Source organism: Schistocerca serialis, chromosome 7 (assembly GCF_023864345.2).
Source record: "Schistocerca serialis cubense isolate TAMUIC-IGC-003099 chromosome 7, iqSchSeri2.2, whole genome shotgun sequence".
NCBI classification, from domain to species: domain Eukaryota; kingdom Metazoa; phylum Arthropoda; class Insecta; order Orthoptera; family Acrididae; genus Schistocerca; species Schistocerca serialis.
In genome coordinates, this window is record NC_064644.1 from 448461207 (window position 1) to 448483860 (window position 22654).

A 22654-nucleotide genomic window follows, 5' to 3' on the forward strand; every position below is an offset into this window, starting at 1 on the left:
AGTACTGCCGATGGCTTCATTCTTTCATTCTTCTCATTTATGTTTTTGCATGACTGTTCACTACAATTTCCTTCACAACTTCTCCTTTGCTCTATTGCATTATGTGACTCACACATGAATTCTACCTCTTTGAGAATGCTTTTGAAACATTTTTGATATTATCTTTAAGGGAAAAAATTTCGGTTCCTGACCGACCAGTCTGTTTTGAAGTTTTCCTTGGGACTGCAACGTGACAACATTGTCACAGAGACATAGAAAATTCGACTATGATGAAGTACAAATGCCAGGAAGAAGAACGGTAATGCAGATACATTAAGAAGGAAAGTAGTGGCTACAGTCGGCTCCAGCCTGTAGCGCCTAGAACCGCGCGGCCACTCCTGCCGGCCATCTATATCACAAAGAGCCAATACCTGGTTGGTACTAAGGCCACTAAGGGTGTCTTCACATTCTGTATAATTTTGTTTTTCTGCCACTTCTCGCAATTCGAATGTGCTGTTCTATGTATTTCTTCGTAACTCTCTCTGATCTACACTCCTGGAAATGGAAAAAAGAACACGTTGACACCGGTGTGTCAGACCCACCATACTTGCTCCGGACACTGCGAGAGGGCTGTACAAGCAATGATCACACGCACGGCACAGCGGACACACCAGGAACCGCGGTGTTGGCCGTCGAATGGCGCTAGCTGCGCAGCATTTGTGCACCGCCGCCGTCGGTGTCAGCCAGTTTGCCGTGGCATACGGAGCTCCATCGCAGTCTTTAACACTGGTAGCATGCCGCGACAGCGTGGACGTGAACCGTATGTGCAGTTGACGGACTTTGAGCGAGGGCGTATAGTGGGCATGCGGGAGGCCGGGTGGACGTACCGCCGAATTGCTCAACACGTGGGGCGTGAGGTCTCCACAGTACATCGATGTTGTCGCCAGTGGTCGGCGGAAGGTGCACGTGCCCGTCAACCTGGGACCGGACCGCAGCGACGCACGGATGCACGCCAAAACCGTAGGATCCTACGCAGTGCCGTAGGGGACCGCACCGCCACTTACCAGCAAATTAGGGACACTGTTGCTCCTGGGGTATCGGCGAGGACCATTCGCAACCGTCTCCATGAAGCTGGGCTACGGTCCCGCACACCGTTAGGCCGTCTTCCGCTCACGCCCCAACATCGTGCAGCCCGCCTCCAGTGGTGTCGCGACAGGCGTGAATGGAGGGACGAATGGAGACGTGTCGTCTTCAGCGATGAGAGTCGCTTCAGCCTTGGTGCCAATGATGGTCGTATGCGTGTTTGGCGCCGTGCAGGTGAGCGCCACAATCAGGACTGCATACGACCGAGGCACACAGGGCCAACACCCGGCATCATGGTGTGGGGAGCGATCTCCTACACTGGCCGTACACCACTGGTGATCGTCGAGGGGACACTGAATAGTGCACAATACATCCAAACCGTCATCGAACCCATTGTATCCGGGAATCGAACGGATAACCAACATCTGACTCCTGTTTTGTATGTCGTAACCGGACACGAGCCGCGACATACTTACTTTAGGAGCTCACTCCCAGACCATAGGTGACGCGAAATTTTAAGGCCATCTGTTTCTTGGCACAAGAGCGGCTGCATACAGGAGAGAAACAACGATGGGTTCAAGCTGAGATTTTTCGGGTATCTGTAGTTGGAGACAGTTTAGAGTGACCCGGAGATGGTACAGAAAATTACACTCTGGGGTGACTTACTGGTCTGCTGTTTATTGCTTCTTCACGTGTTACCCATCAACATACAGAAGAATCTACATTGGTTTGCTAAAACATAGATGAGTCTTACTGGAACAAGTAGCCACTCCGGCCTTCCGGCCTATAACTTCGTTACGACGCTGTAACACATGATACTACTCAATAAGAACCATGGAATTGTCAGATTCCATTGTCCTAATCGAACAGATCGGCTCAAGTACTCTTTCGAACGAAAGTACTTGCTCCTGGTCATTGCAGGCAGAGAGATACAGAGCGAGATGTCTCCGACTTTGAGCAAAACACAAAGGCAGTGCTGAACTAAGGAATATTAGCCACAGCTGCAGCCGTCTTCTGCTCTTGCACATCTTTAAAGGGGTAAACATGGGCGGTGCGAAGTCAGATTTCTTGCATCAGAGTTTCATTTTTACTGAGACAATTCTTACAGGCAGCTAGTAGTATTCACCACGCACTTAAGCGAGAGTACTGGTGTTTGATTTTCTACAGAGATCCGTAACTCAATGAAGAAGGAATATTGTGTTTAACGTCCTGTCGACACCGAGGTAATTAGAGACGGAACACAAGTTCAGATATCGTCAAGGACGGCAAGGGAGTGCGACGTGCCCTTTGGAAACAAGCATCCAGGAAATTGCCTGAAGCGAATTAGGGCAATCACAGAAAACTTAAATCGGGAAGGCCGTATAAAAGCACATTTGCATGCCGAGCGTGAGTTTCCTCGGAAACGCGAAATATTAATTAAATAAATAATCAGTGACAAATAAATAAAGCCTATGGCACACAACTGCAGCGCTGTGTCGCTGATAAAACAAAAGCACAATTACGTTACTCTTATGTTTTGATTAAGGAAGGGAGAGCTCTGGTTGAAGTGGTGCGAGAAGGACGTATTTTATTTTATTGTCTGGCACACCGCCATATTTCATGTTATAGAAGAATACTGCGAGTTGCAACCACACTAGGCACTCGATTCTGTAAAGAATTTATATTTATAAAAGTAAGTAGGATTATGAACTGTAGGCTTATTCATTGAATATATCTGATTTAACTAACTGTGTAACCTTTTTTATGTTTAGTAGACAATCACCTCTGTACGACGTATTGGCATGGCTGGCAAATTATTGTAATATTGAGATTTAGATTATGAGTCCGCACCTACCGCAGCAGTCTTTGGAAACGATTTAATTACGAAGTCCGATTATTCAGTTTTATTTCACGGTCAACTACGAGTAACATTGCCTTTACGAAAAAGCCATTGTCAAGCGTCTGATACCGAATAATTAAACGTCCACATTCCAGATAAGCAAATACAATTGCAATCACAATCACCATCATACAGATAGAATAATTAACATATTTAAAAAATAACAACAACATATTTTAATTTACTTATTTTATTTATTTTATATTGGCGACTGCGTGTCGGACTTGTTATTTTGTCATTTGTTACATTGTTCTCTTTGTTTCATGTAAAAAATCAACTTTCTGGACCTGGACGTCAATGTATGAGAGATAACAAAATCTGAAGATATTTTCCAATTCTGAAATTTTGCGGGAAGACGCAATGAAACTTCCAGCAAAATAAGGTAAGACGCAGCATCTTTGCATTAGCAGGCTTGACCAGACGTATAATTCAGTGTATTAGCTTTTCAGTAATTTCTGTAGTGTTTCTTTTCCGCATAACAGTTTCAGTGATAAATTTCATTCTCAGTACTTTTCCCTAAACAATAACGTATGCAACAATACCAATACACGAGTGTACAATATGGCCGACTTCTGTACGATATCATGTAACATGGCTAGCAGCCATTACCAATAATCTCAAATTCAGTTTATATTTTTAAATTAACAGACAGCCATTGCTGCTACGAGCGATTCATGCTCAACTACATTTTATTTTAAAATCAGTGTCAAAAATTTCTTGAAACATATATCACGTGTGGCATGGTAATAACTAGAAAACAATACGCAAAAATGGAACAGCAAGGACGTACTATTCAGACGCAATCTGACTCGGACGTGAGACAAGTGTTAGAAAATGACTTTACGACAGCAACCGGTAGTGACGATTCATCAAACATTGACGCAAGTGTTGACGAAAATTTTGACGATAGGCCGTCCACTACAAAAATTTCAAAATCTCAATCAGAGCCCATGTTAATGCATGACGTCACGTCTAATGACGCGGCGGGGGCAGAGACCTTGCAAACGGTAAACATTGCCGACATGTTACAAATGCTAATGAAACAAAACGCCGAAAACATGGCAACCTTAAAGGCACAATTAGAGACACAAAATGAACAGTTAAAAACACAAAATGACGAAATCAAATCTGATCTCATAGCAATCAAGATAGGTAATGACACTTTATGTAAGCGTGTGGAACATATAGACGCCACACTGACCAAACAGATGACCGAACTCAGTACTAAATTTTCCCAGCTCAATACGAGACAAGAAAAGACTACAACTGACGTAGCACTTTTACAGACACAAGTAAAAAACCTTAATGTCACGTGTGAAGTTCTTACTGAACAAATTCAAACATATCCTTCAGTACATGACAATCTTGAAAAACGAATTACTGACGTACAGAATAAATTTGACAATGTTGAACAACACCTGACTGACATCTTACAATCAGATGCCACAGCTCATTTTCAAAATATTAATAAAGAATTTCATGAATGGGTTGAGAACAAAGACAAACATTTTGATAGATGCTTACGTGAAAATTTACCAACAATTGTGCACGACTCCGTAGCGCAATACATTACTAATAACAAACAGCTGAGCAGTGACGCAGTACAATCCGTCACTGCACCCATGAGACAATTCACCGATCAACTACAGTCTGAATGTAACGAAAATATCAGTCAAAATGTACAGTTCAGAAACCAATATACATTCGAGTATGATACACACATTCCGCACACGACAAATACACAAGAACAAAAGACACCACGACTACAACACATACCACGATGTGGAAACACAAACACAAGCTATTATCATGGTAAACCACAGCAACATTATCGTAATTACTCGCCAGCTGAACATACCAGTAATTACAGTGGAATAAATCCATATCACAATGCGAAGGAAGATGAAAGCTTAATGAAACACAGGCAATTTCAGATTTTTATCCCAGAAAAACGAACCATTCATCCGGTGATTTTTCTTAAATCTTTTAGTAACGCATTTCCACGCACTTGGAGTGACCGGAAAAAGATTTCATATATTGTCGGTTACATCCAAGGCGATGCAGCTGTCTGGGCATACAGTCAAGCTGACGTATGTACCACGTACAGTGAGTTTGAGCGTGCTTTTCTGAACAAATTCTGGTCGCAATCCGTCCAGGAGCGACTCAGAAGACAAATTTTAGAACCTGAAACTTTTAACAGTAATAATGGTAACTTACGCACATATTTTGAAAAATACTTGAACATGGGACACTTTTTAGACGAACCAGTCGCAACGCGTGATATACTCCGAGCGTTGAAGGCCAAATTGCCTTTCAACATTAAGGAAAAACTTCTACATATCCCGGATGACGATTCAGATTATTTTTTAACAGCTTTAGATTCGGTTGACATGTTACTTGAAGATCAGCGCTTCGCGCGGCAAAACAGCAGCCACAATGTTTACACTAGTGGTATGCAAAACATGCAGGCTTGCCAACACAATTCTGGCGCGCCAACAGTTGGATACGCGGTACAACAAAAACAGCAAACTCACATGCCATGTCAGTACGGAAATCAAAATCAACACGCGTATTCCAATACAAACAATAGTTACAACAGTAATAACGTTTCATGCGGCAATCCATACAAAAGGCACCGCGGTAATAACTACAACGGTAACAACGGATACAAAGGTAATAACAAAAACACAAACAGAAATAGAAATAATAGTAACTACGAACCAAGACAGCATCAAGGTTGGACTCATACCGATCAGTACTTACATTCAAACTCTGCTTTACCACAGCAGCCACCAGGACAAAATTGGAGCATACCTTACGACCGACAGGTAAGTTATAATGCGCAACAGCAACAACAACCGCAAAAGTTTGGAGATCATAATAGGCAATATCCGAATGTGAATATAATAGAAATGACACCTGATGCACAACCTCAATCTGTGTCAGTACCTAGTACAAATGATAATCCAACAAACTAGAAACAGTCACTACTTTGCCCCAGGTCGTGGCTGAAGAATTCTTGGGGGGCGACTTCAATGTTAATCAGTTATTTGACACCACACTTGAACAACAGAATAATGATATGCCGAGTAATTCTAAACAAAAACTACCTGTTTTATTTATAAGATACAACCACAATAACAATATATCAGATGAACTTTTACAAGATAGTACACAATGTCGTTTAAACACAAATGAAATTGTTTTAGCATCTACTACTGGTGTAGTAGGTGGGATTCCAACTACTATTATCCTAGATACAGGTGCAGCTGTGAGCGTTTTGTCTTTTAATTTCTATAAAAAGATGTGTGAATTGGAACCTGTGCCTGAGTTTCCTGCCCAAAACTGTAAAATAACTACTGCACTAGGTAATAAGTCATGTAGGGTTACGAAGCAAGTTTTTGTAAACGTTAAAATAGGTAATGGAACCGTACAATGGCCATTCCTGGTTGTACAAAACCTTGTGACAAATTGCATATTAGGAATAGATATTGAGCGAGAAGGACTGCACTATAGACTTCTCGAAAGGTAAATGTATTTTAAATGATAAAGGCAGTGTAATTATTATTGATTTGGACAGGAGAACTCTAAAGCATCACAAACACTGTACAGGGTACAAGGTTCAGTTAGTACTTGACAATGACATTCAAGACATGCAAACACACTCATCTGACACAGAGCTAATGGACTTGAAAACATTGCTTGATCATAAGATAAGTGAAGCTACTGCTCTCAGTGTACATGAACGTATAAAACTACAGGAAGTGTTATCCAAATATTTACAAGTTTTTACCAAACGATTAGGTGTTATCAACACGTATGTGTACAAGATTGAAGTTAAGCCTCACAAGATCTTCTACCATAAGACATATAACGTACCCTTATCTCAACGACCTGCTGTGTGGCAAGAATTAAAACAAATGTTAGACTGGAAGGTCATTGAACCATCCACCTCACCTTATTGTAGTCCTCTACTTGTTGTCAAAAAAAATCAAATGGAAGCATTAGGTTAGTGTTAGACGCACGAGCTACTAATGAAATAATTTTACCGGTTCACACAAAACCTGAAAATTTAGAAGAGCAATTACAGAAATTTCTAGATGCAAAATATTTTTCCACAATAGATCTCGCTAATTCGTTTTGGCAGGTGGGTATCACTCCTGATTCTCGGAAATATACTGCATTTATGTTCGGGGGGCGAACCTATCAGTTTTGTGTTCTACCCTTCGGACTGAATGTCAGCTCTGGGGTATTCATTACAGCCCTGGATACCGTGCTTGGCGACGATTTAGTTGAGACAGTCACACACTATGTAGATGATATAGTGATAGCTACACAATCTTGGAATGAACACGTTGACACACTTCAAAGAATTTTAGAAAAATTTGCACAAGCTGGAGTCACAGCCAACCTAAGAAAATCAAAATTTGGTTGCAGTGAGATAAAGTATTTAGGACATATCATTAATTCACAGGGCATACGTCCGGATCCCAGTAAATTAGATGCTATCAGAAACTTTCCTAGCCCTCGAACTAAAATAGCAGTTAAAATCATTCCTTGGGCTATGTTCATTTTTGAGACGTTTTTTGCCACAACCACTTTTGAACAGTAAACATCTGCTAAATCTACTCAGAAAGAATCAAGTTTGGATCTGGTCGGAACAGTGCCAGAATGACTTTAATACAATTAAACAAGCTTTAGTGAATGCTAACATATTGAGCCACCCAGATTTCAATTTAGATTTTTGTATGACTTGTGACGCTTCACGTACTGGCTTGGGCTGTTGCTTATTTCAAGTTGTAAAGAATAAAGAGGAGGAACAGATAAGAATTATTGGGTTTGCGAGTCGCACTCTAACTGAATGTGAACGTACATACCCCACTACTGAGTTAGAAACACTTTCCATAGTATGGGCATTCAAGAAATTCAATTATTATTTATTTGGAAAACATACGGTAATTTACACCGATCACCAGGCCCTGACATTTTTGTTAACTTGTAAACTTGTACATCCTAGACTATCACGATGGGCAGTTACACTTCAGAACTACTCTTTTGAAATTAAGTATATAAGAGGTAAGGACAACACCATTGCAGACACTTTGTCTAGACTTCCACAAGGTATGAATGATACCAACAGTGACTTAGAAAATATAAATGACTACAGGATTCTCTTAATGCAAGACAAGCAGTATCACCAATATTATATTGATATGTGCAGAAACATGGCTGAATTACAAAAATCTGATCCTCACTGGTATAAGATAATAACATTCCTGGTAGAAAAACACAATCATCCTTTGACTAAGTATTACAAGTTACACAATGATGTGTTATTTTACCGCCGACATCCAAATGCTACTAACTGGTGTGTATGCATTCCCAAAGAGTCTGAACGTAATCTAATTTGGCACACACACTTAGTTTGGGGTCATTATGGGACGAAAAAGTGTTTGGCAAAGCTCAGTACATACTGTTATTTTAGCAATATGAGAAGAAAAATTTACAGGGAACTAAAAACATGTGTCATATGTCAAAAATCAAAACCTCAGAATTTATCCACAAAAACAGATCTACATTCTATTTTACCTAGTAAACCCTTGGAAATTCTGTGTACTGACATCAGTGGACCGCATCCAGCAAGCTCTGGAGGCGTCAAATATATCTTAGCTTTTTACGATATATTTTCTAAACATGTAAAACTTTATGCTTTAAAATCCGCCACTGCAAATGCTATAATACGAAGATTCTCAAGTGATTACCTGACGCACGTGGGAAAACCTAAAGCAATTCTATCAGATAATGCAGCATACTACTCTGGGTACAAATGGAGAAATTTCTTGAAGGACAATAACATTAAAAGTATATTTATTTCGAGGTTTAGTCCACAATGTAACGCGACTGAGAGACTTTTCCGAGAATTAAATCGATTCATGAGGACCTATATTTCATCAAAACATACTAATTGGGTATCCTACCTAAGTCTTTTCGAAGTCGTACACAATAACTTAAATATTTACGATACGAATTACACACCTAACGAGATCATGTTCAATTGCAAACAGAACGATCAGTGGATAGAACCATTACCTAAGTTGTCAGACAAGGAAATCACACGTGAACAGAAAATAAAAGAAGTATTGACTACATTGACACATCACGCACAAATACGAAACAAACATCACAGAAACATAATAAAAAGAAAACAAAAATTCGAGGTAGGAATGCTTGTACTACTTCGTACTCATCATAAATCTGTAGCACTCAAACGACGCAACGCTAAGTGGCGTCTGCTATATGAAGGACCTTATATAATTGTTAACATACCGCATCCTGGTGCGTATCTGTTACAACATCCTAGAACTAACAAAATTGTTGGGCTATACGCACACCGAGATCTTAGAGCATTTCATGCTGAATAATGTCAAAGTCATACCCATCAAAATATTGCTAAGCAACTCGAAAAACTCTGTTGTTACAACACAGATAATAAGTAGTATAGAAATTTTCATTTCAGCGGTTCCAGTGACGCAGTTGAAGACAGAAGAACTCTTCATTCAGCTCGCGCCTCCACCTGAAAGACGGAATATTAAAGTTAAATTTATGATTACGTAGCAGTGGATGACATATTAATTTTTCACGGAACATTTGTTACTGAAGGTACCACTGACTTGGTGTGACACCTGACGAACTGACAGACGTCATCTGTGAAGCGATCTTTTACTTTGAGAAATAGATTAGACGCACATTTCTCAGCACGAAAAGCATCTATCAGTAGTCAAGGCCAAACAGACACTCTACACACACGCACAAAACGCGAGGAATCGAACATTTCCTCTCTCTTACTATTTTGAATATTTATTGAGTAGTGAAAACGCCTGGTCTTGCCTACTGATGTAATGAATGTTATGTCTAACCTATCTTAATTTTAGATGACATCACAAAAAACATCGATAATATCCCAGCAAAACCGCTAAAGAGGATGTAAGTATCTGCAATTCATGTAATCAAATGTGACACAATGTAATAACCTATAGCGATGTAATGATGATGTAAACATGTTTATGTGCAACTATATTATGTTTATCCTAAGAAAATATGTGACGTGTGTATGTATAATTACTTATTTTTTTAACTGATGTATAGTGCAACTGTTACTATGTAAAAATTTGAACAAAACGAGTGCCAAAAAGAGATTGCATAGTGAACAACTGTTCACGGACATTAACGAACATTACTAACTCTGCAACTACGCGGAAACCTATGTGAAAGAAACTGTTAATGCCATTCATTATGCAGCGTATCTATGTAAACGCGATGAACGATTTCCTTGATTAAAAACTACGAACATTTAGGTGAGCTATATTCAGCAAAAAACTGAAAATGTGAAGTGCATAATTCGTGCATTGTCTAGTGACATTACTACAGTACCCAACTTCAAGATGTTAACTGGATTAAATGGACACAAAGTGCCTATCCAGAAAACAACACGACAGGTGGAAGAATTTTGGTTGGAACTTCAGGGAATGAAATGTTCTCGAAATGTGACGGACACTCTTACCTGGACTGTCCGAGGTTCTGCAACCAAGCTTCCACGGAATGTAAAAAACGAACTGCACGTGGACCAATTACTCGACGGGTCACGTCTGATCTGTAATAAGCAATGCTTTTAGTCACAACGAACTGCATCACTACGACTATAATGGAAATGAGAAATGGACACGCTTATGTATTAATCAAGTTGTTATACAACGATGTTACTGTGATCAAAAAACTTTACCACGACGATACTAACCTGTAAAAAATTATTGTGCAGCGGATGAATATGAACTGTAATAACGACGCGATGTGTATAGGTCAACGCACCTGAAAAATACGGACATTTTTCTTTGAAGTATTTCAAAACAATACTATGTAACTAAGAACATTCAACAATCTAAGTTGTATTGTGTTATAACAAATAATGTAAATTTAAAACTAAGTTACCTGTCATAGAATGTAGTCTTCATATGTAATCTTGGTTGAATATTTTCTTTGTGCAATGACTGAAAAACGCGCGCACACGAACAATATGATCTGCAATACTGTGCCGCGTGATCTAACTGTACGATATAACGGCAGTGCCGCAGTTACACAGACGCTTCTGCGCATGCGCGCACTCTATCTGCCAACATTAGAACTTTTACGGCGCACCCGCGTCATTCAAATTTTGTATATAATGTGTATAATGTGTAATGTAAGTCATGTAAATAGTTGTAGATAACTTAGATTTTCTTGTGCCTTTAGGTGAATTGCTCGCCTGCAGGTGTGTCCTTTCGCCTCGCAATTCAGGGGGCAATATAAAGGCACATTTGCATGCCGAGCGTGAGTTTCCTCGGAAACGCGAAATATTAATTAAATAAATAATCAGTGACAAATAAATAAAGCCTATGGCACACAACTGCAGCGCTGTGTCGCTGATAAAACAAAAGCACAATTACGTTACTCTTATGTTTTGATTAAGGAAGGGAGAGCTCTGGTTGAAGTGGTGTGAGAAGGACGTATTTTATTTTATTGTCTGGCACACCGCCTTATTTCATGTTATAGAAGAATACTGCGAGTTGCAACCACACTAGGCACTCGATTCTGTAAAGAATTTATATTTATAAAAGTAAGTAGGATTATTAACTGTAGGCTTATTCATTGAATATATCTGATTTAACTAACTGTGTAACCTTTTTTATGTTTAGTAGACAATCACCTCTGTATGACGTATTGGCATGGCTGGCAAATTATTGTAATATTGAGATTTAGATTATGAGTCCGCACCTACCGCAGCAGTCTTTGGAAACGATTTAATTACGAAGTCCGATTATTCAGTTTTATTTCACGGTCAACTACGAGTAACATTGCCTTTACGAAAAAGCCATTGTCAAGCGTCTGATACCGAATAATTAAACGTCCACATTCCAGATAAGCAAATACAATTGCAATCACAATCACCATCATACAGATAGAATAATTAACATATTTAAAAAATAACAACAACATATTTTAATTTATTTATTTTATTTATTTTATAGCCGGATGCTGATTTGAACCGTCGTCCTCCCGAATAGCCACCTTTCTCGTTCATTAATTAACCCATTAACCTTTTCCTCAATCACTGGTCATATTCGTGACAGTTTTACATTATTCTTTCGCGTATCAACCAGCCTTCCACCAAGGTTGTAATGCGCATTTGCAATCCCTTGTCGACTAATTACCTATTTCATTTCTTAACTCTATGTATAAAATATCTTTGATGTCTTTCGGCAATAATCCAGTTTGCTACAGTGAGCACCAATTTTCTTTTGTAGTTTGATGGATACCGTTATCAGTACGTCCATGTTAAGTGTGGTACCCATGACTTCACGCTTAATAGGACTACGCTTAGTAATTTTTACTTAGTAAACGTTTATCCACTGAGCAACCGTGTTTATTTTCAGTACGCTTGGTCATATGGGGAGCTATCCATCTCTACATCACCGGGGACGAAATCAGTGCATCTCAAGCATATGTAACACAGTTGAAGTGATACCTCACAATGACCTCACTCGAAACTGATTTTCTCCATACCATTGATACGCCCAGAATATGTCACGCTAACTTCTACAGTGTTCAGATACTTCGATTCAACCTCGTGGGTAATGCAGATGGTGTTAGTGTCCTTCCGCCACACAGCACAATTGGTTTACTGAGTATAGATGTAGATGTAGAAGATATACCCATATGTCAGTCTCTGAATGTGATCAGTACGGAGTATTGCCTCTTTGTTCTTCGACAAAATATTTTTGACGCCTCTCTCCTTCTTGCAAATTGTTCAGCTTCAGGATGGGTTTTTCTATATCCACATCCAGTTGTTACAGTTTCTGCAAAAATGGTTCCTTGTTTGTTTATTCAATTAAAATCATACACAATCTGATGCTTTTTTAAATTGAAAATAGCAATAAGGTTAACATACATTTTATACAATGGTAGCAGTGATTCATGTGTCATATTCACGGCGGACGGTATCGAGAGGCGCACAACAAGAATGACATGCCCGAGCAACGTCCGAAATTTTGTCGCTGGAAGTTTAGTATTACGCCGCGAACATCTGCATAGGCAATTAACTCAGTTTGCTTTCCGCTTCAGTTGTGTGAGCGAAATATCTTTATTGCTTGTGAGGCGAGTTAGATTTCTGGATTCATGAGACTGCTGTTTGCTATCATTTTTTTTCCTTTAAGGAAAGATGTCCACGATTGTACTTAGTTGCAGGAATTTCACACCATAGGAAATAAATTTGTTCCCAAGAAATGGGCTTCTGATGTGTTGTGCGGTTTTGCCAGTAATGTAGTTGCTTCCGGCAATGTAATTCCATTGGAGAACGCCCATAAACAGTAAGATATTATTTCAACAAAGTGATTAATGGAAGATCATCACCATCAGATTAGTAGCTTATCGAGTGTATCTTTGGACACAATAGTAAATGGTTCACCGGCGGTTATATCTCCAAAATGGCCTCTGTTCGTCTACGGTTTGAAGAAACTGAAATAGGTGAAAGACTTGTTGCCAGAGTGTGACGAGTATAACATTATGTCAACACACACACACGCACACACACACACACACACACACACACACACACACACACACACAAATGAGCCACTGGCTGGTACGACAACGTGGATTTGTCGTTTCATTGGTGGGGCGACTGTCACTTGAAATACATCCCATTTGCTGGTGGAAAAAAAAAAGATTTCAGCCCTTGTTTGCTTCAATATGACTGTGCTTGGTGTTGCTGTTGACTTCGCTAATCAGCTCCTCAACGTAGTCAGCCATGGAAGCTGAAATAGTTGCAGAACTGCAACATCCAGCAAACAGAATTATCCAGAGAGGATAGTTACCAGGATCGTAACTGACGAACCACATCAGGCTAACACAGCTGACATATTACCAATACAATTCTGGGAGTAAATATTTATTAATAATAATTGAGACCTACTCGGAAACTCAAAACTCACTGCTATGTGGACTAAAGCTAGTCTTGAGCTTACAAATGCTTTTGGAAATATCTACAGGTGACGTAATCCGATTCCGAGTCGTTTATAAACCAACTTAAGAAAGCTATTTTATGCCACGCGTTTCAAGAATATACCGCAAAACATAAAATCAATGAGCTTTCATCATTTTCTGTATTATGCTTAGATTGTGAATAAACCTGAATATAACTTTTAAAGGTATTATTTTAAACATTCTACTCCTCAAATTATAAAATAGTTAATGAAGCTTACTGACGTGAAGGGTAATACACCTTTGTTGACAGTGTATTCCATAATCGCGATGTTGGTTCTATGACAGCTAATTTGAAGTTGGTGATTTTGTTAGAGTCTTCAAACATAAGATAATATTCGATAATGTCCCCATCCCATTTTTCGCTAGAGCATTTTATACAAGTGCTTCTCCGAAGTATTCAAAATTTTCGATCAAGAGACAATCACTCCGTATCTACTGGAACATTACATGATGCTACCTATGGTATGAGATTTTAGGACAGTTAATTGCAGAAAAACATATAACATTGCAAATACACTCCTGGAAATGGAAAAAAGAACACATTGACACCGGTGTGTCAGACCCACCATACTTGCTCCGGACACTGCGAGAGGGCTGTACAAGCAATGATCACACGCACGGCACAGCGGACACACCAGGAACCGCGGTGTTGGCCGTCGAATGGCGCTAGCTGCGCAGCATTTGTGCACCGCCGCCGTCAGTGTCAGCCAGTTTGCCGTGGCATACGGAGCTCCATCGCAGTCTTTAACACTGGTAGCATGCCGCGAAAGCGTGGACGTGAACCGTATGTGTAGTTGACGGACTTTGAGCGAGGGCGTATAGTGGGCAAGCGGGAGGCCGGGTGGACGTACCGCCGAATTGCTCAACACGTGGGGCGTGAGGTCTCCACAGTACATCGATGTTGTCGCCAGTGGTCGGCGGAAGGTGCACGTGCCCGTCGACCTGGGACCGGACCGCAGCGACGGACGGATGCACGCCAAGACCGTAGGATCCTACACAGTGCCGTAGGGGACCGCACCGCCACTTCCCAGCAAATTAGGGACACTGTTGCTCCTGGGGTATCGGCGAGGACCATTCGCAACCGTCTCCATGAAGCTGGGCTGCGGTCCCGCACACCGTTAGGCCGTCTTCCGCTCACGCCCCAACATCGTGCAGCCCGCCTCCAGTGGTGTCGCGGCAGGCGTGAATGGAGGGACGAATGGAGACGTGTCGTCTTCAGCGATGAGAGTCGCTTCTGCCTTGGTGCCAATGATGGTCGTATGCGTGTTTGGCGCCGTGCAGGTGAGCGCCACAATCAGGACTGCATACGACCGAGGCACACAGGGCCAACACCCGGCATCATGGTGTGGGGAGCGATCTCCCACACTGGCCGTACACCACTGGTGATCGTCGAGGGGACACTGAATAGTGCACGGTACATCCAAACCGTCGTCGAACCCATCGTTCTACCATTCCTAGACCGGCAAGGGAACTTGCTGTTCCAACAGGTAATGCACGTCCGCATGTATCCCGTGCCACCCAACGTGCTCTAGAAGGTGTAAGTCAACTACCCTGGCCAGCAAGATCTCCGGATCTGTCCCCCATTGAGCATGTTTGGGACTGGATGAAGCGTCGTCTCACGCAGTCTGCACGTCCAGCACGAACGCTGGTCCAACCGAGGCGTCAGGTGGAAATGGCATGGCAAGCCGTTCCACAGGACTACATCCAGCATCTCTACGATCGTCTCCATGGGAGAATAGCAGCCTGCATTGCTGCGAAAGGTGGATATACACTGTACTAGTGCCGACATTGTGCATGCTCTGTTGCCTGTATCTATGTGCCTGTGGTTCTGTCAGTGTGATCATGTGATGTATCTGACCCCAGGAATGTGTCAATAAAGTTTCCCCTTCCTGGGACAATGAATTCACGGTGTTCTTATTTCAATTTCCAGGAGTGTAGCTCGTTGAAGAAATCATATAAAGAAAAGATAAAAAGCCTTCGTGAAATGGCAAAGCTTTAAAGAACACATAATTTCTCTAATACTTTGTACTAGAGCGTATTCGACAGTATATATGGGATGAGCTGTTCACTGATGTACAAAGCGACTGCGTTCCGTTCTGTGTCGCAAACAATTCCCAGCAGAACAACCAGTCTACACGAAGGCTTACAAGCAAACTGTAAAAACGTTATTCAGTTTCCAAGTCGGAGATTCTCCGTTTGGTATTATCATTCGATGGGAATGACGTCATATTGTAAAAGGTCTTTCTTCAGTCATAATCATGTTTATGAAATAAGTTCAGACACATTACTAACCTAGAACATCCATATCAGTTGCTATTGGAGGAATTACTACCAGTGAATTAGGAAAACCGTCCTCCTGTACCCGGACGCAGGGCTAAGGCTTCTTGAAAATGCACACAGCTTTTTTACTAACGTATTTGATCAAGTTAATATCAATAACAAGCACAGCTCAGAACACAATACTTTTCACTACATTAACCTGGACAACTCCAGCTTCTAGACGCTTACGTAAGCACCACATTCATCGCGTCTGGGATACACCACAGCCGGTAATGTGAAAAAAAGCCACACTCTAGGAGGGCTGTGTGATAAAGAGGCTAATCTGCATCTCACAGGCGGCAATGTTTTTAACAAAAACGTCTTGAGAATCTCCACACTATGTCATTTATCGGATATCTGCAGGGAATTGTCTGCTCTTCATTTGTTTACTGATAATTCCCGTACTGGAATTTGGAGAATGGACTAGTCTTTCTTCGAAATATCCGACGCTGGATGTTTCTAGCTTATGACGACTATGCTACTCCAGGCTTGTCACAAATTGTGTGTATCCGTTCCTCTGTAACTCTTTCTGCATTACAGTAAAAAAAATAGTGTTAGTTGATAAACAAATATTTGGTTTTGTGCAATTATTAATTAATTTTCATAAAATTTCATTATATGCTATTCAGTCAAATAACTTCGTATAGTTAATTTAGAAGATATCACGAGTAGTAGCAATCACAGACAGTGTAAGGAAAATATTGACAGCACAAATACGAAATACACCGTGCGTTGTATACAAAAAGATTTTTTTTTTCAAGCTATGACAGTGTTATGCATGTCTTCAGGTGTAACTTTCCAACATTCTGAGTGTAAGTCGTATCCTGAAACTCATTTTTAGTGTACAATTTCTACTTTCTGAGAACCTATCTGTGGGACTTTTCAAAAGAGTGTTTTTACTTACTGCATATCGCTGAAGTTTTAGACCTTAATCTGATTGCGTACGTAATATACTGTAAGACAAAAAGATCGCGACGCAGGACGAAGGAATTGTTAGAACGGAACGGAAATCGGAAGACGTGATATACATGTACAGGCAATCAAATGATTACAGTTTCAGAAAAAAGTAGGTTATTTATTCAAGACTAAGATATTCCCAAATTGAATGAGGCAGTAATGCAATGGTTAACAACTTGCTCTTACGCAAGCAATTATTATGCTTACCATTGAGAGATATAGTTGTTGGATGTCCTAACGAAGAATACCGTGCATGTTCTGTCCAACTGATACGTTACACTGTCAAAACGCTCAGCTTCTAGTAGATCCCAGTCCATAATGCTCCAAATGATGTCAACTGGAGAGAAATCCGATGGCCTTCCTGGCCAAGATAGGGTTTGGGAACCTCGAAAACACTGGTCATTGGGGCTCAGTTCCTAGCGCTACTCCTCACTCATTCAAGGCCAAAGATGTGGCTGGAGACGCCCCGGTCACTAACATGATTGTAACCTACCACACTGCCCTACAACCAAGAGAGCTGGTCTCTGGTGCTATTTCATTTCCTAGCAGGACGCCTGTGGTTATCATCTTTGGCACCCTCACAGCGCAGCAGTACGTCGACGATATTCTGATCACTATTTTGTTGCCCTTCATGGTAAGCCATCCTGGGATTACGTTTCAGCAAGGTAATGACCGCCTGTAAACGGCGAAAGCTTCTACTGCACATCTTCGCACCTGCAACACGCTACTTTCGCCCGCAAAGTCACCGGGTCTTTCCCCAATTTAGGTCACGAACTGCAGTGTGAGTACGAAAAACGTTTCTTTCAAGACTTTTGCATGGTAAGTGGATTGTTGAGACTCAGTTAAAAGCAATTTGAAAATTAATTTCACTACAATTTCTGGTATTTAGGAGAAACCAAAAATGAACGTAACGTACAACACTGGAAATCGCTGTTATCAAATAGTTGAAACTTGAAAGTAAACTATATTTACAAAGGCAGTTCCTCGATGAAACTTATGTAAAACTTAAATATTTAAATAAAATTTATATTTAGTATTCGAAAATGAAAAGAGGTAAAGATTGATGTATTCTGTTTAAGACTTCATACATTTACGAGAAATTTTTAGCTTTTGTTTGTTCGTATATCTGTATATTCATGGACTGCATTCTTCTATACAAATTTAAAAGTCACATACCATACGCCATTTACTGTTTTGAGTTACTTGTATCGCCATTAAATATTAATGGACGATATGAACATTTTTATGCAAGGAAATATGTATTTCATTAAAGTTGTCCAGAATTTATTTATTTTTGGCCATTAATGACTACAGAACCTTCTGTTCTTCATTATGCTAAGAAGTATCTCATTTGGAGTTAATAGTTCCTTTTTAGAAAAGAAAATTTATGTTAATATGATGTACTATTTAATAACGGGAAATATGACATTTAGAACACTTTCCTACCATAAAATTACATGAAAAATTTGATATCAGGTTTGCTTTTAGTATGTGAAATTTTCAAATTGTCATATCACTATCAGTAATTACTTCATCATTCACGAACGACTATAGGATACAGAAAAGATGACTTTAACGTTTTTGATGCTATAGCATAAAGACAACGTTATGATGGCAATCAGTAATTGTCGGGAACATACAGCGTTCGTGGAGTCGTAGTGACTGCTCCGTTCACATCCACTGTGTACCATCATGGTGTGAGGTCTCAAGATGGTCTATAGCAGGCCGAAACCGGTATCCTCATAAAAAAGGAGCTTCTTCCGGTTGTAACTGTTAATGCTCATTTTTTGTTATGATAATTTTCGTAAGTAGTAAAATATTTCCATTCTGATTTCATTCGTGGTCCTTAGTGATTAAAGAATAATTTTCGATGGTGACTTGAACAGTTGTGTCTGCTACCAAGAAAATCATGCTCTGATATCAGTAACAAGTCTATCAGTAATTCTCCATCAAACCATTCTCCGTTTAAATTCATAAATGAATAACACGTCACATTAAACACTGATCGAACGTTGGAGAACAGCCAACGGTCATATGCTGACGAGACATTCGTATTTTACTTTAAGAAGAGATCTGTAAATCATTTAGGGTTTTGAATAGGATTCTTGCGAGTTAATTTCTCAGCTGTACATAAGATTTAGTCGATGAGACATTAACTCACACTATTCTTTCGCAACATGCTATAGCAAAACACGGTAATAAGATTAAGCAGTTTTTTTCTGTTCCGACAGTAATCTCCTAATACAATCTCTAAAAAGCCTTACAATAAAGAGAATGTTCTAGATTCAGATTAGAGGATTATCTTATGTAAGTCTGAAATTACCTTTATCACCACAGTTACACGTCTCAGTGAAACATATTTTTAAAGAACTTTTGGCATATGTTATACTGTGCTGAAAAATTGTCCTTGTTTCTCGTTTGTGCAGCTTACATCTTCTATGGGACTCTACTTCGTCTTTCAAGTTACGTTTGTTTCACTCTGAAAAGCTAGTTCATTCTGCTGCCCTTGTTACAACCAAAAAGTGTAACACTCACCGTAACTTTTAAAAGTAGGAAGGTGCCGGTACGCTCATGCCTGCAACATAAATACTTCCATGCATCGTAATTTTAGATCTAAGAGAAATAAATGTTGCTGGGTAATGAAACTAAACGCTTCAGATATTTCCTCCGACTTCCGTGAAATATCTAGGAATGGCGACAATTTATTAACCTTGAATTGGCTATGTGAAGCACTACAGAACTATAGCGTTATGTAAAAGTAACGCAGTTCCTTTCTGCGCTGTTTACGAGCCACGTGTATAAGGACGAATAGTAACGGACAAATGTATGTATATATTCATAGCGTAGTGACGAAATGAGGCACCACTGAATATATTTCCATTTTCTGGCGCGATCCTTTTTATAGCGCATGTTCAGTTAAATTGCCACTGAAGTAGGAGTGCTATTTTCTGAAGAAATACATCAGCAGACATCTATTTAACGCTTGAGATATACCCATTTGTATACTTGTAAAACTGCAAATGTGTTTCAAACGTTGATTGCCTGTGACCGCATGGGAATTTGAGAATACGTTTCTTTATTTGTCACGGAGAAACCGTTTACAAACTTTTAGTTCTCTGGCCGGGAAAACGTGAAGGACGACACGAGAGCACGGCCTTGAGGTGATTGTGGATAGCACAGTTAGTTAGGAAAATTGCTCCCGAAAGTAATGATCCGGCACAAAGTTTTAATTGTCTAGGAAATTAAAATTCAAGGTACACTTCACTTCAGAGGGAAAAGTTAATTCAGAAAATAGCTCACAAACTGTGCCATTGACGTGTCTCCAAAGCTTGTGCAGAAGAATACCTATAACGTTTGGAAAGGAGGTGAGATGTGCTGCAGACTTAAGTATGGGGTGTGGGTTGTCATTGTGGTGGCATCAAACTAGTGTGTCAGGTATGAGTACCCCAGCGGGTAAAACTTAAATCCAACCTTCTACACGGAAGTAACGTTATTATACCCTCTATATTTCTTCAAAATATGTGCCTTTCATTTAAAATTATCTCCTGTAGTCCTATCTTCACCTGTAAAGCCCCATACTTGTTTCTATAAAGACCCGAACTACCAGTTATAAATCACAGTATCTCCCGTACTATGTGTCGCAATGATATAATTTGTAAACGCATTCAGTTTCATATTGTTGCAATACAGCAAGTAGTAAAGAAGTGATAAATTAAATCGGCTCCTCAGATGCTGCAGTATTAATGCATTAACAATGATAACTTATAAATCGATAATCTTCCTCTCTTTCATCATTTGGTGAGCGCTGCCAGAGAAAGTCTCTTAACACATTACAGTCATGTCTAAAGCTTGTTGCAAAATCTCATATTGTGAATGAATATTTCCTGGCTAATTTTAGTGCTTTGGGTTATGCAGCCTCAAAATGCACTACGAAGTTCCACGCCTGTTGCACTTAGTTAATCAATACAGGGACGGTTAACGCTGGTTGTAGATAACGCTGCAGTTGACCGAAGACGTCCCATATGAGCTCAATTTTTGTCACCCCTGATGGCAGATCTGGCCAAGGCAACAACCCGACACTCTGTAAAGCATTTAGGGTACAACAGTGCTATTTGGGGGAGCGTTAACCTGTTGGAAAAGGGCCCTGGAATGCCGTTCACGAATAGCAGCACAACGTACAAACCTGTAGTCAGGGTGCGTGAGATATTCACGCGAATGCTCATGCTCTCGTACGAAATTGTACACCAGATCATTTCCAGGTGTAAATCCAGAGTGCCCATCATGCAGACAGCTTCTTTTCGGGACTCAACTGGCCTTGATCGACGCAGCACAAGGCCATCGCTGGTACCGTGGCGGAACAAGCTTTCGGCAGAAAATACAACTGAACTCCACCCTGTTTTCCAATGACCTCTCGCTTGACACCATTGACGTGATGGTGGTTTGGCTCTAAGCACTATGGGACTTAACTGAGGTCGTCGGTCCCCTACACTTAGAACAACTTATACCTAACTACCCTAAGGACATCACACACATCCATGCCCGAGTCAGGATTCGAACCTGCGACCGTAGCAGCAGTCTGGTTCCGGACTGAAGCGCCTAGAACCACTCGGCCATAACAACCGGCAGGTGGTTTGGGATCAGTGGAATGCACCATATAGGGCTGGTAGCTGTCCTTGAAGTCACTTCTTTGAAACTGTTCTTTGTGATCGCTCACAATTATGTTTTTTTATGATTTGCAAACGTATTCATACAAGCAGTGTTGTATCCATCTGTGTAATGAATCTTGAACAGAAATTGCCTCTAAGACACTAACGAGTTATCTGTGGCCAAGCAGAAATCCGTAGACATGTTTGTGTGATATAATAACAACAAATTCACCAAGATATCTTTCTTCCTTTCATATACCAACTAGCATTTGTCCAACCACACCCCAGATACAAGTTTCCTCAGTAAATTCAACATCTGTCCACAATTCGGTATTTGATCAGGTATAAATAAAATGAGCCGAGTTCTATAAATGCCATTAATAGCCTGTTTGTGGCACTGTAAAATCCTTGATAAGTTGGATTTCTCTATCATCAGGTAAAATGCATTATTGTGTAAAAATGTGCTTTAAAAATTTATAGTTTTCCCTCCTAACCTTAAGTTTTGAAAGTTAACAGTCACTCTATACTGTTGGAATCGACCGAAAACCTGTTGAAATATATGCGCTCATTACACTTTGTACTTCAATTAATAAATCATCGGTGTACAGGGTAATCCTGTCTAACAAATCTAATACGTAATCAAGAGTCTCAATAACACACTGACACATTATGTCCAAAGGGTACAGCTTTAAATTGATTATTATATTTTGTGTAA